Raw genomic sequence first — 9,403 nt, forward strand, 5'->3', positions numbered from 1 at the left:
ACTGTGTAGCTTGTGTGGTTCTAGCATGGAATGATAAGAATGTTATCATTTTAAAAATTTAAATTCTTACCATCTTCTATCACAGAGTGCTGGATTTTGAGCCTTAAGGACTAAAGTTCTTACCAAGCAGGCTTAACCTTTGGACAGTCACATGGGCAGTCGTCCCCCAGTCACTGATAGCGGGCAGCTAGGCGACCTAGCTGGTGTGTACAGATAGAGGGATTTTCATCCTAACAGCAGCCACATTCGTATTTCTTCCCGTATCAGGAGAAACAGTTAAGGTTTGGTCGCTGTCTCTAATGGGCCTTTTGAACGAGTACAAGTCCAGGGCTGGCCGATAGAACTTGTCGTGATGATGAAAATGTTCTATGTTTTTGCTGTCCGATAGGATGGCCACAGGCTACGTGTGGCTGTGGAGCACTTGCAATGTGGCTAGTGCGGCTGAGGAACTGAATTTTAAATTTTATTTAATTTTAATTAATTTAAATTTAAGCAGCTACTTGTGACTAGTGGCTACTGTATCGGGCAGTACAGGATAAACCATTTTATTTACATTTATATTGTAGTTTTTAATTAATTTATTAGAAAAAACTTTATATATGCACATGGCATCGATTCCAAAGGTACAAAAGGTATCAGTGAAAAGTCTGCCTCTCATCACTGTCCCCAGCCCCCCAGTTCGTTCCCCTTCCCAGTGCAACCGTGGTTACCAATTTCTTGTGTAACCATTGAGAAAGATTTCACACACGTAAAAGCATAACATACGTATTTTCTCTCTCTCTGTCTTTTTTAATGCTAGAGGTGTTTATTTTATCCACTGTCTCCTGTTCCATGCTTAATGTACCTTGGAGGTCATTACCTGTAGGGATAAATAGTGCTGTCTCATTATTTTAATGGCTTATATTTAACTTTTATTTGTATTTAATGGCTATATATAATATTCCTTTATAAAGCTATACCATCATTTACTTAACAGGTCCCCTATAAGTGAGCACTTGAATTATTTCCAGTCTTTTGCCGTTATAAGTTATATTGTAATAACCTTGTACAAACATATTTTCACACATCTTCAGATATAAACAGATAAATTCCTAAAAAAAGAACAGAAGATCGTTAGGTCAAGGGTACGCCCGTTTTGCATGGCCGCAGATTTTGCCAAATTGCCGTCTGTAGAGTTCGTCAATGGGAATGTAAACTGGTACGTTATATGAGAGCATCTATTTCTCCAGAGTCTCGGCAACACAGTCTGTCATTAAACTTTTTGTTCTTTTCCAGTGTGGTAAATAAAGATTACCATCACCCTGTAGATTTAATCTGCATGTCTCTTATTGTAAATGAGATTGAGCATCATTTTATATGTTCGAGTCATTTCCATTTCCTTTCTGGTAAATTATCTGTTTAGATCATTTGCTTATTTTTCTATTAGATTTTGTTGTTGTTTTCCTGACTTGTAGGAACCCTTTATACATTAAGGAAATTAATATTAGTCTGTTGCCTCTGATATGTATTAACAAATTTTAATCTTGTTTATGCTATCTCTTTCCACGTGGACATTTAAAAATATTTTTATGCAATTAGTGCTCTTTTTGTTATAGCCTCTGGGTTCTATACCTTGCTTAGAAAGCCCTTTCCCGTGAATATGTATTAAAACAGAGTCCTGATGTTTTCTCCTAGAACTTTCGTGGTTTTATTTTTTATGTTTAACTCTTCGATACATCGGACACAATTCAGGGGCCTTGCTGGTTCCGTTTCCTTTGCCTGGCCGCTCATTATACTGCCCAGCCTTTGCCGGTGTGCCCCTGCTTTTGCCCAGCCCGGTTTTTGAGTGATGCCACCCCCTGTTTGCTGTCATTCTAGTAGCAACATTATCCTCACTTGCCCACTGGTGGCTGCCTTTCCTCCCTTCCTTTCTGAATACAACGTCTAGGTGAATCCTCCATCCCAGGTGGAGGAGGAGAGCGTTAACTAGCAGGCAGCACATTCCATGCTGCTCACTCATGGGGTTTCTTCTCCCATTTCCTTCAGCCCTTCCTGGGCCTGACTTATTATCTGAGATGCCGTGCTCTTTGTGCACATTTGCCTAATTGGGGGCGGTGACCTGAACAAAAGGCATGCTGTAAAGCCACAGGAGATTTGTACTTTGCCTGTGTTGATTTAATGCTTTGTCATTTTATTTCTTGTGATTCCAGAATCTCATTTTCAGCTTCTGCCGGAGCCAGTAGCAGTTGGGAAAGAAGGCTGTGCTCTTTAAAGAGTGAGTATGGATTTTTAACACCACGGATTACCCAGAAAAAGGCAGCCCTTAATGAGACTGGAACTGCTGCTATCAGCTCTCCCCCACCTCTCTGCAGGCCAACCTGTGGTGGGCGATTTCTCTGGTTCAATGGGTCAGATGGGAAGGGATTGGGTACCTGAGGGGTTTCAAAGGTCTGATACACACACAAAGAGCCCCCTAAAAATAGTTCTCAAAGACTATGCCAGGACCAGGGCTCTAAATTTGAAGGGAGTCTAGAAGGCATGGGCCTATGGCAATGTGACACTCGAACCAACCCCAAAGGCAGAGAGGAGTCCATTGGGCAGCCAGGCGTGGGAGAGCTCCACACCAAGGGGACAGCGGGAGGCTGTGTGGGGTTTGCATGGGGACAGGGAACTGGTCATCTGGGATGTAGGCAAAGACATGGGAGTCACGATTAGGAAATTGAGTTGGGGCCACATGGGGTGGTCAGAGTTAACATTTTATTTGGTGGACATTAGACTGGTGCAGCCTAATCCCTGATGTGAATTTGAGAAGATTCCTCTGACATCTGGTGGTAGAAGGAATCTGGGGTGTGAAGGAGCAACCTCTACAGAAATGGGAGGAAGGGGACATGAGGACACAGACTGAATGTGGTGGCTGAGGACTGTGGTCTGACTCACAAAGTCCCACACCTGGTGGGAATTTTTCTTCCCACCCTATGTTCCTAGTAAATGTTGAGCCAAACTGGCCTAAGGGATTTGTTGCAAGAAGCTTTCAGGGCTATAAACCCCTAAGCTGTGCTGGCTAATGTGGTAGCTCCTATCTGCATGTGGCTATCAAACGCTTGAAATGTGGCTGGTGTGAGTGAAGAACTGAATTTCGAATTTTCTTTAGCTTTAATTAATTTAAATTTAAATTGCCATTATCAAGCAGCACAGTTTGGCTAGACTTGGACAAGTTGACTCCAGTGCTGGTACCTCTCCACCCTTGCGTAACAGGAATAGTGAGCAAGAAATAAAGTGAAAGAAAGATGCATGGGCGTCTAGGAGGCCAGACTGATGTGGTTACTGTCGGCAGAAATCGATGAGTCAGGAGAAGCGAGGAGAGAGGTGTTTGAGATGTTGTGGGACCTTTGGGGTCATGGGGTGGTCCAGCAGGCTTTTGGGAAAGGCTGGAAGGAGGTCCTGTTAGGTATGCTGATTTTCAAATCCCCTTACAGGAGGGAGTGGTGGAGGATGTAGGTAAGGAGAGAGTGGGGAGAGAGCATCATGGGAATATCCAGGGGAGAGAGTTGGGAAAGCATCCTGGGATGCAAACCAGGTGTTCTCATAGCCTGGCCTTGGAGGAAAGTGCAGAGGAGGAATGGTCTCAGTCAGAGCGAGGTGCAGACAACGTGGCCAGGAGGGCAGAGGTGAGCACCTCATGAACAGTAATCCTGGGGGCAGGGCCACACTTGTAGTGATGACTGGGCAAGCTTAACCATTTACTTGGAAATTTCAGCATGCTTTTCCTCTGTGATGGAGAAGATGTATATGATAAGGAATTAGAATGGCCTGTTTCTCAAATTATTCTGTCTCATCAATCCTGGGGCTTCCATACAAGAGAATATTTTCTTCGTTGTCTCATTTTTAGCTGTTAACTATCATTAGTGATAGTTTCAAGGAATCAGTTTCTCTTTACGGGAACCTAGTTTCAGAGATCAGGGTAGGTTAAATGCAACACTATTTAACAGCTGCAGCCTTATGCTCAGATTTCAAGAACATAATGTTTTCCAAGTGGAAAACATTGTGGGAAGAATTTTCACATAGCAGAATTAAAGAAAAAAATTATAAGCAGCACTGGATAGTTTTAAAAATATACCAGCAGTAATAAGGTTAATAAGCCGACTGGTAACTTGTAAAGTTGTTATCATGTTACTTGCTGTTAAAGCAGTTCCAAAGAAGTATAAAGAATGTCAATGGGAACATCGAACTCTGTGCCTTGTACCTAACTGATGCACAGTGAGTATCTGCTACAGAAAGCATTGAGAGAAGGTAAAGGTAGCATGAACTAGGGACACCTACAGGATTGGGTTGAAATTCAGGTCATGCCACTTACTAATCAGGTGACCTTGGTAACTTATTTAAGCCTTGGTTTTTCCATCTTTCAAATGGGAGAAGTGCTTCCTATTTCATAACATCGTGAGAGAGAAAGTGACAGAATGTATATGAACCGCTGACATGGGGCCTGGCATAGAGGAGTTACTTAGCAGATGGAGCCCCTTGCTCTTACGTCTTTGGCCATGGTGGGGGTGGTCATGGTTAACATTGTTGTTGCTGGTGCTGTGATAATCATTATTGTTTCCGAGGGACCAGGACTCGTTTGTCAAATTTGATGGGATATAGATAGATGTCCAGAGAAGGACAAGATCCTATGAAAATGTTTTACATTCTCTTTATTCTTAGATTTTGCTTTATACTCTGAAGATTAAGGTATTAGAACTCAAGATCCCCGGATTTCAAAATCAATGGGAACATTAAAAGACAATTGTGAAATGTCTTTTCTGCCTTACCCCTAGCAGCAGACTAAACTTCATTTCCCTGATGCAGTGTTTACCTGGATCCACCGGAGTATTTCCCATCCAATTAATCTTTGCCCCTGTGTTCAGAAATAAAAGCCCCCAAATGCACAGCTTGGGTGTTGACAGGTGGCAGAAGAGCCCGTCTGAGATGTGAGGGCTGCTCTCCTTCCTGACGTTACCTGCTGTAAGGCCACCGAAATGCCCGTCTTTAACCCTGGGGTGCCTCACTTTCCATGACAGATACATAAAAGGAGTATGTTTTTCTTTTTCAGTGTATTCGGTCAAGTGATAAACATTAAGCACTAGGTCTTTGCCAGGTAATGTTTTAGGTTCTGGGGAATCAACAGGGAACAAGATAACTGTGGGGGCAAGCCAAATCCTACTTTTTAATTGCCTGGCATAATTTCAGAAACATTTAAGTCACCAGAGTAGGTAAGAACAGAAGAGATGATTTGATTGAATGTCCTCATTTGATAGATGAAGAAACCGAAGTCTCACAGCTGCCGTGTGCACAGGCCAGGCTGGAGAGAGCCAGATGAACCCCCCACCCCCGTCGCCTGCATTTGCCCCTCAGTAGCAGCCGTCCACGTACCACCGTCGCAAGTTTTGCCAGATCCGTATATCACCTACTTAGCATTTTTCTTTAAATTGACTCCTTCTAACTTAAATTTATTTTTAAAATTAATTTGCTTCCCTACCATAAATTAAAACTATGCATAAAAATAAAAAGAAATAATGTTATTAGCTAGCAGGATACTTTTGCCTGCGGGAGGCCCAGGGCTTAGAGAGCTCTTCAACACCACTGTACTGAGAGTTTCTCTTTGACATGAGCAGGGGCTGGGCAAAAAAAAAAAAAAGGGAAAAAAAAAAAAAAGACATGAGCAGGACTGAAAAAGAATTGAAAAGAGGTGACTTTCTTAATGTGTATGTTGGTGTTATCTAATGCTGTGAACCCCCTGAAGCATTATTTAGTATTCTCTTACTGCCTAAAGTCATCTTGCAAACTGCTGGTTGTGTGGGCCCTATACTTTGGGAAACCCCACGTTATACTCCTTAGTTGATTTTCTCATTTGTGGTCATTGGTGGTTCCTGGTTCATAAGGTTTCAGTTTTTTCTGTCTCTAGCCTCCCCCCTGGGTATGTATTCTATAAATAAACAGCAGGGCAAGGGAGCTTCCTTTTTAAACGAAGGCTGAGGCAAGTCTGTCGTGAAATGAAGGAAGTTGCCGAGATGGGAATAATTGTCTACTCTTTATCTGCATAGAAAACTCAGAAAACATTGAAGTTTCTTCAACGAGGACCTGGGTTTATTTGCCCTTGTCAGGGAACGTGTGCAGGGTTCTCTGTAATATGCCCAAGCCTTGCTAAATTGATCGTGTTCTTCGATGGCTCCTTATGGGAGACTTTATTCTGCCATTAAACGGAAAATAGAGCCAGATGAAACCTTGCCTGAAACTGACCGTGCCATCCTTGGCAGGCACTGGCAAAGCACTGAGGGTTTATTTTATGATCACACCTTCACTTCAGGGCTACCATCTCCAGAGTCGGAGTCTACGATATGTGTGATAAGTGTTCTAATTCCTAGTCCAAAGGAACATCATGTAAATAACTTTCTGCCACACAGGAATCAGAATTCACAGTGGCTTTCAGCAGTTTTTTTTGTTTGTTTGTTTGTTATTTGGTATTTTTTTTAAGAACCAGTGCTATAGTAAAAATTTATCATAGAGCAATATTCTTTCATGTCTGTTTTTGAGATTCATCCATGCCACTACCTATATCAGATTATTCCTTTTTTTCTTTCTTTCTTTTTCTAAACAGGGTCTCACTGTGTCACCTCGGCTGGAGTGCAGTGGTGTCATCACAGCTCACTGCCACCTCAAACTCCTGGGCTCAAGTGATCCTCCTGCCTCAGCTTCCCGAGTAGCTGGGACTACAGGATCATGCCACCATGCCTGGCTAATTTTTCTATTTTTTTTTTTTTTTGTAGAGATGGGGTCTCACTCTTGCTCAAGCTGCCCTCAAACTCCTGACCTCAAGTGATGCTCCTGCCACGGCCTCCCAAAGTGCTAAAATTACAGGCATGAGCCACTGTGTCCAGCCCCTGAGCAATTTTTAAGTGTTCTTGAAGCTGACAGTTCCCATCTTTTATCAGCTCATTCATGATCCATGATGTTCAAACAGATTTGTAAAAATCCCCTTCACTCTGTGATTAATTTGCTTATCCCTTGATGGTGAGGGCTTTTAGTAAATTGTACCCAACATTAAATAGGTGACTCCTCCAGGAGTTTTGTAATTACTGAAAGAGGGAAAATGTTAGGTCTCTTACAACATCATTGGGAATGGTTGTCCCTAAAAGAAATTAAACAGGATTGAGCCGCTTTTGTAACTTTGCTTTTCATTAATTTATTTGTACCTTATTTGCATCCTATGCAAGTGCCTATACTATGCCTATACTATCCTTAGTATACTAGGCACTGAAAAAGAACATACATCATCGCCCCTACCCTCAAGGAGCTCTGGTTCTGGAAGGAGAAACAAGCCAATGATTTATGGGCACTGGGAAAATTGCTTACCGTGACTAAGAAACTGAGAGGGCAGTTGAATCAGAAACAAAGACAGGGCAGCTTTCATCACTGTAGACTCAGGATTGTACCCAGATAGAGTGTGTGTGTGTATAACTGAAAAGAGCCATTTGATCCACCTATCTGTCTCCTACCAATGCATCTATGTCCCCCTACAGAGTGTGAGGGGCTTGTTTGGCCAAACCTCTTAGAGAGATGGGGAGCTCACATCTTCATGGAGAAATTAGGAATGATGAGTGTAGGTACCTAACAGCAAAGAGGTTACAAAGATTGAGGGAAGGCCATTTGAAAAAAATTAGACAAGCCAGGGCTTGGTGCAAAGGGGTTGGGTCCAAGTCAGAAACCTGTTTTATAATCATGATCTACCAGCTGGGTGACCTTGCGCACGTTACTTAACTTCACCTGGGCTTGGTGGCTCATGCCTATAATTCTAGCACTCTGGGAGCCCAAGGCAGGAGGATTGCTTGAGGCCAGGAGTTGGAGACCAGCCTGAGCAAGAGCGAGACCCCATCTCTATAAAAAAATGGAAAAATTAGCTGGGTGTGGTCGCATGTGCCTGTAGTCCCAGCTACTTGGGGAGGCTGAGGCAGGAAGATCACTTAAGCCCAGGATTTTGAGGCTGCTATGAGCTATGATGACACCACTGCACTCCAGCCTGGGCAACAGAGTAAGACCCTGTCTCAGAAAAAAAAAAGTTACTCAACTTTTCTGAGCCTTAGTTTCCTCAATCTATAAACTAGGGGATAAAACACCACCTTGCCTATTTGACAGGGTTGATGTGCCATATCAAGGGTTGGCAAATTACAGCCTGCAGGCCAAATGGGGCCCACAGCCTATTTTTGTAAAGCTTTTTTGGAACACAGCCACACCCGTTCATTACATGCTGTCTGCGGCTGCTTTCTCACTACAACAGCAGATTGAGTAGTTGGGACAGAGACTCTGTGGCCCACAGTGCTAAAATATTTATCATCTGGCCCTTTACGGAAAAAGTTTGCTGACCCTTGTGCTTAATGGTTATGAGGTCATGCCGTACTGTCGTTAATTTGTTTTCAAATTGAATTATGTGTCAGTTAATAGAGTTATATGGGAGAGATCTCTCCAGTTCACAGGAAATACAAGGAAAGCCATGATTTGTTAGATGTCAATGCTTTTTCTTTGAAGAAACCTATTTTATGTTTGGTGAATCCTACACCCTCGGCACGGGTGCCTGGGACTCAGGGCAGAGGGCCACATGGGCTTACAGGTCTTGGCAGTTGTTTTCTGTATCTGGGAGGAGGAGGAGGAGGAGGATGGGCCTTGAAATATTTTTCATTCTGTCCTAGAATGAACCGTATTGTAAGCTGGTCAGACAGGACAGGTGGGGCTTCTGATTCAGCCAGGATTTCCAGAGCACCTATTATGTGTCAGGTCCTAGTCCTGGTGCTGGGGACACCAAGACCGTGCCCTCATGGAGCTCACATGCTAGCCTTCACGTGTGTCTTTTAAGTCTTTAGAAAGACATCAGAAAGTAAACTGAAAACAACCTTTTTGGTTTATCCCCCCGCCACCACCAACTTTTAGTGGTGTATTATTTATTTTTGAATAAGTTATACATTTACATGATAAATAACTTAAAAGATTTAAAAATGAGAAATCTGTCTATCCCTGATACCTAGCTATCTAGTTCCCTATATTAGATGCAACCCCTGTTACCAATTTCTTGTATACCCTTCCAATGATGTTCTATATGTATGCAAGCATTCATGTCTGTATGTATATTTTTTCATTTATTTATTTAAGGTTCTCTGTCCTCCCTAACTTTTTATTTTTGAAAATTGCACAGAAAAGTTGAAAGGATAACACCATATAACCTCTACTTAGATTCCCCAGTGGTTACCATTTTACCATATTTGCTTTATTTCTCTCTCCCTCCTCCCCACATGCATATACACATTCCTTTTTCTCTTCTGAAGCTTTAAAAATGAGTACCATTATAGTTCACTCCTTGAAACTTTATCAGACATCTCTTAAGAAGGACATCCTCCTA

At 42.5% G+C, this 9,403-nt stretch overlaps 1 protein-coding gene across 2 annotated transcripts in view; it reads left to right on the top strand.

The window, feature by feature from the left end:
• Positions 1–2,150: 2,150 nt before the first annotated feature.
• The window catches only part of ABHD6 (abhydrolase domain containing 6), a 40,475-nt gene continuing 33,222 nt past the window's right edge, over positions 2,151–9,403 (top strand). Inside the window, exon 1 of one of the 2 annotated variants that reach the window (XM_012638843.1) lies at positions 2,151–2,254. The gene's annotated coding sequence lies outside the window, so the exon portion shown is untranslated. The remainder of the gene's footprint in view (positions 2,255–9,403) is intronic. The other variant, XM_012638851.1, reaches the window with a different exon arrangement.

Source organism: Propithecus coquereli, unplaced genomic scaffold (assembly GCF_000956105.1).
Source record: "Propithecus coquereli isolate 6110/MARCELLA unplaced genomic scaffold, Pcoq_1.0 Scaffold1, whole genome shotgun sequence".
NCBI lineage: Eukaryota > Metazoa > Chordata > Mammalia > Primates > Indriidae > Propithecus > Propithecus coquereli.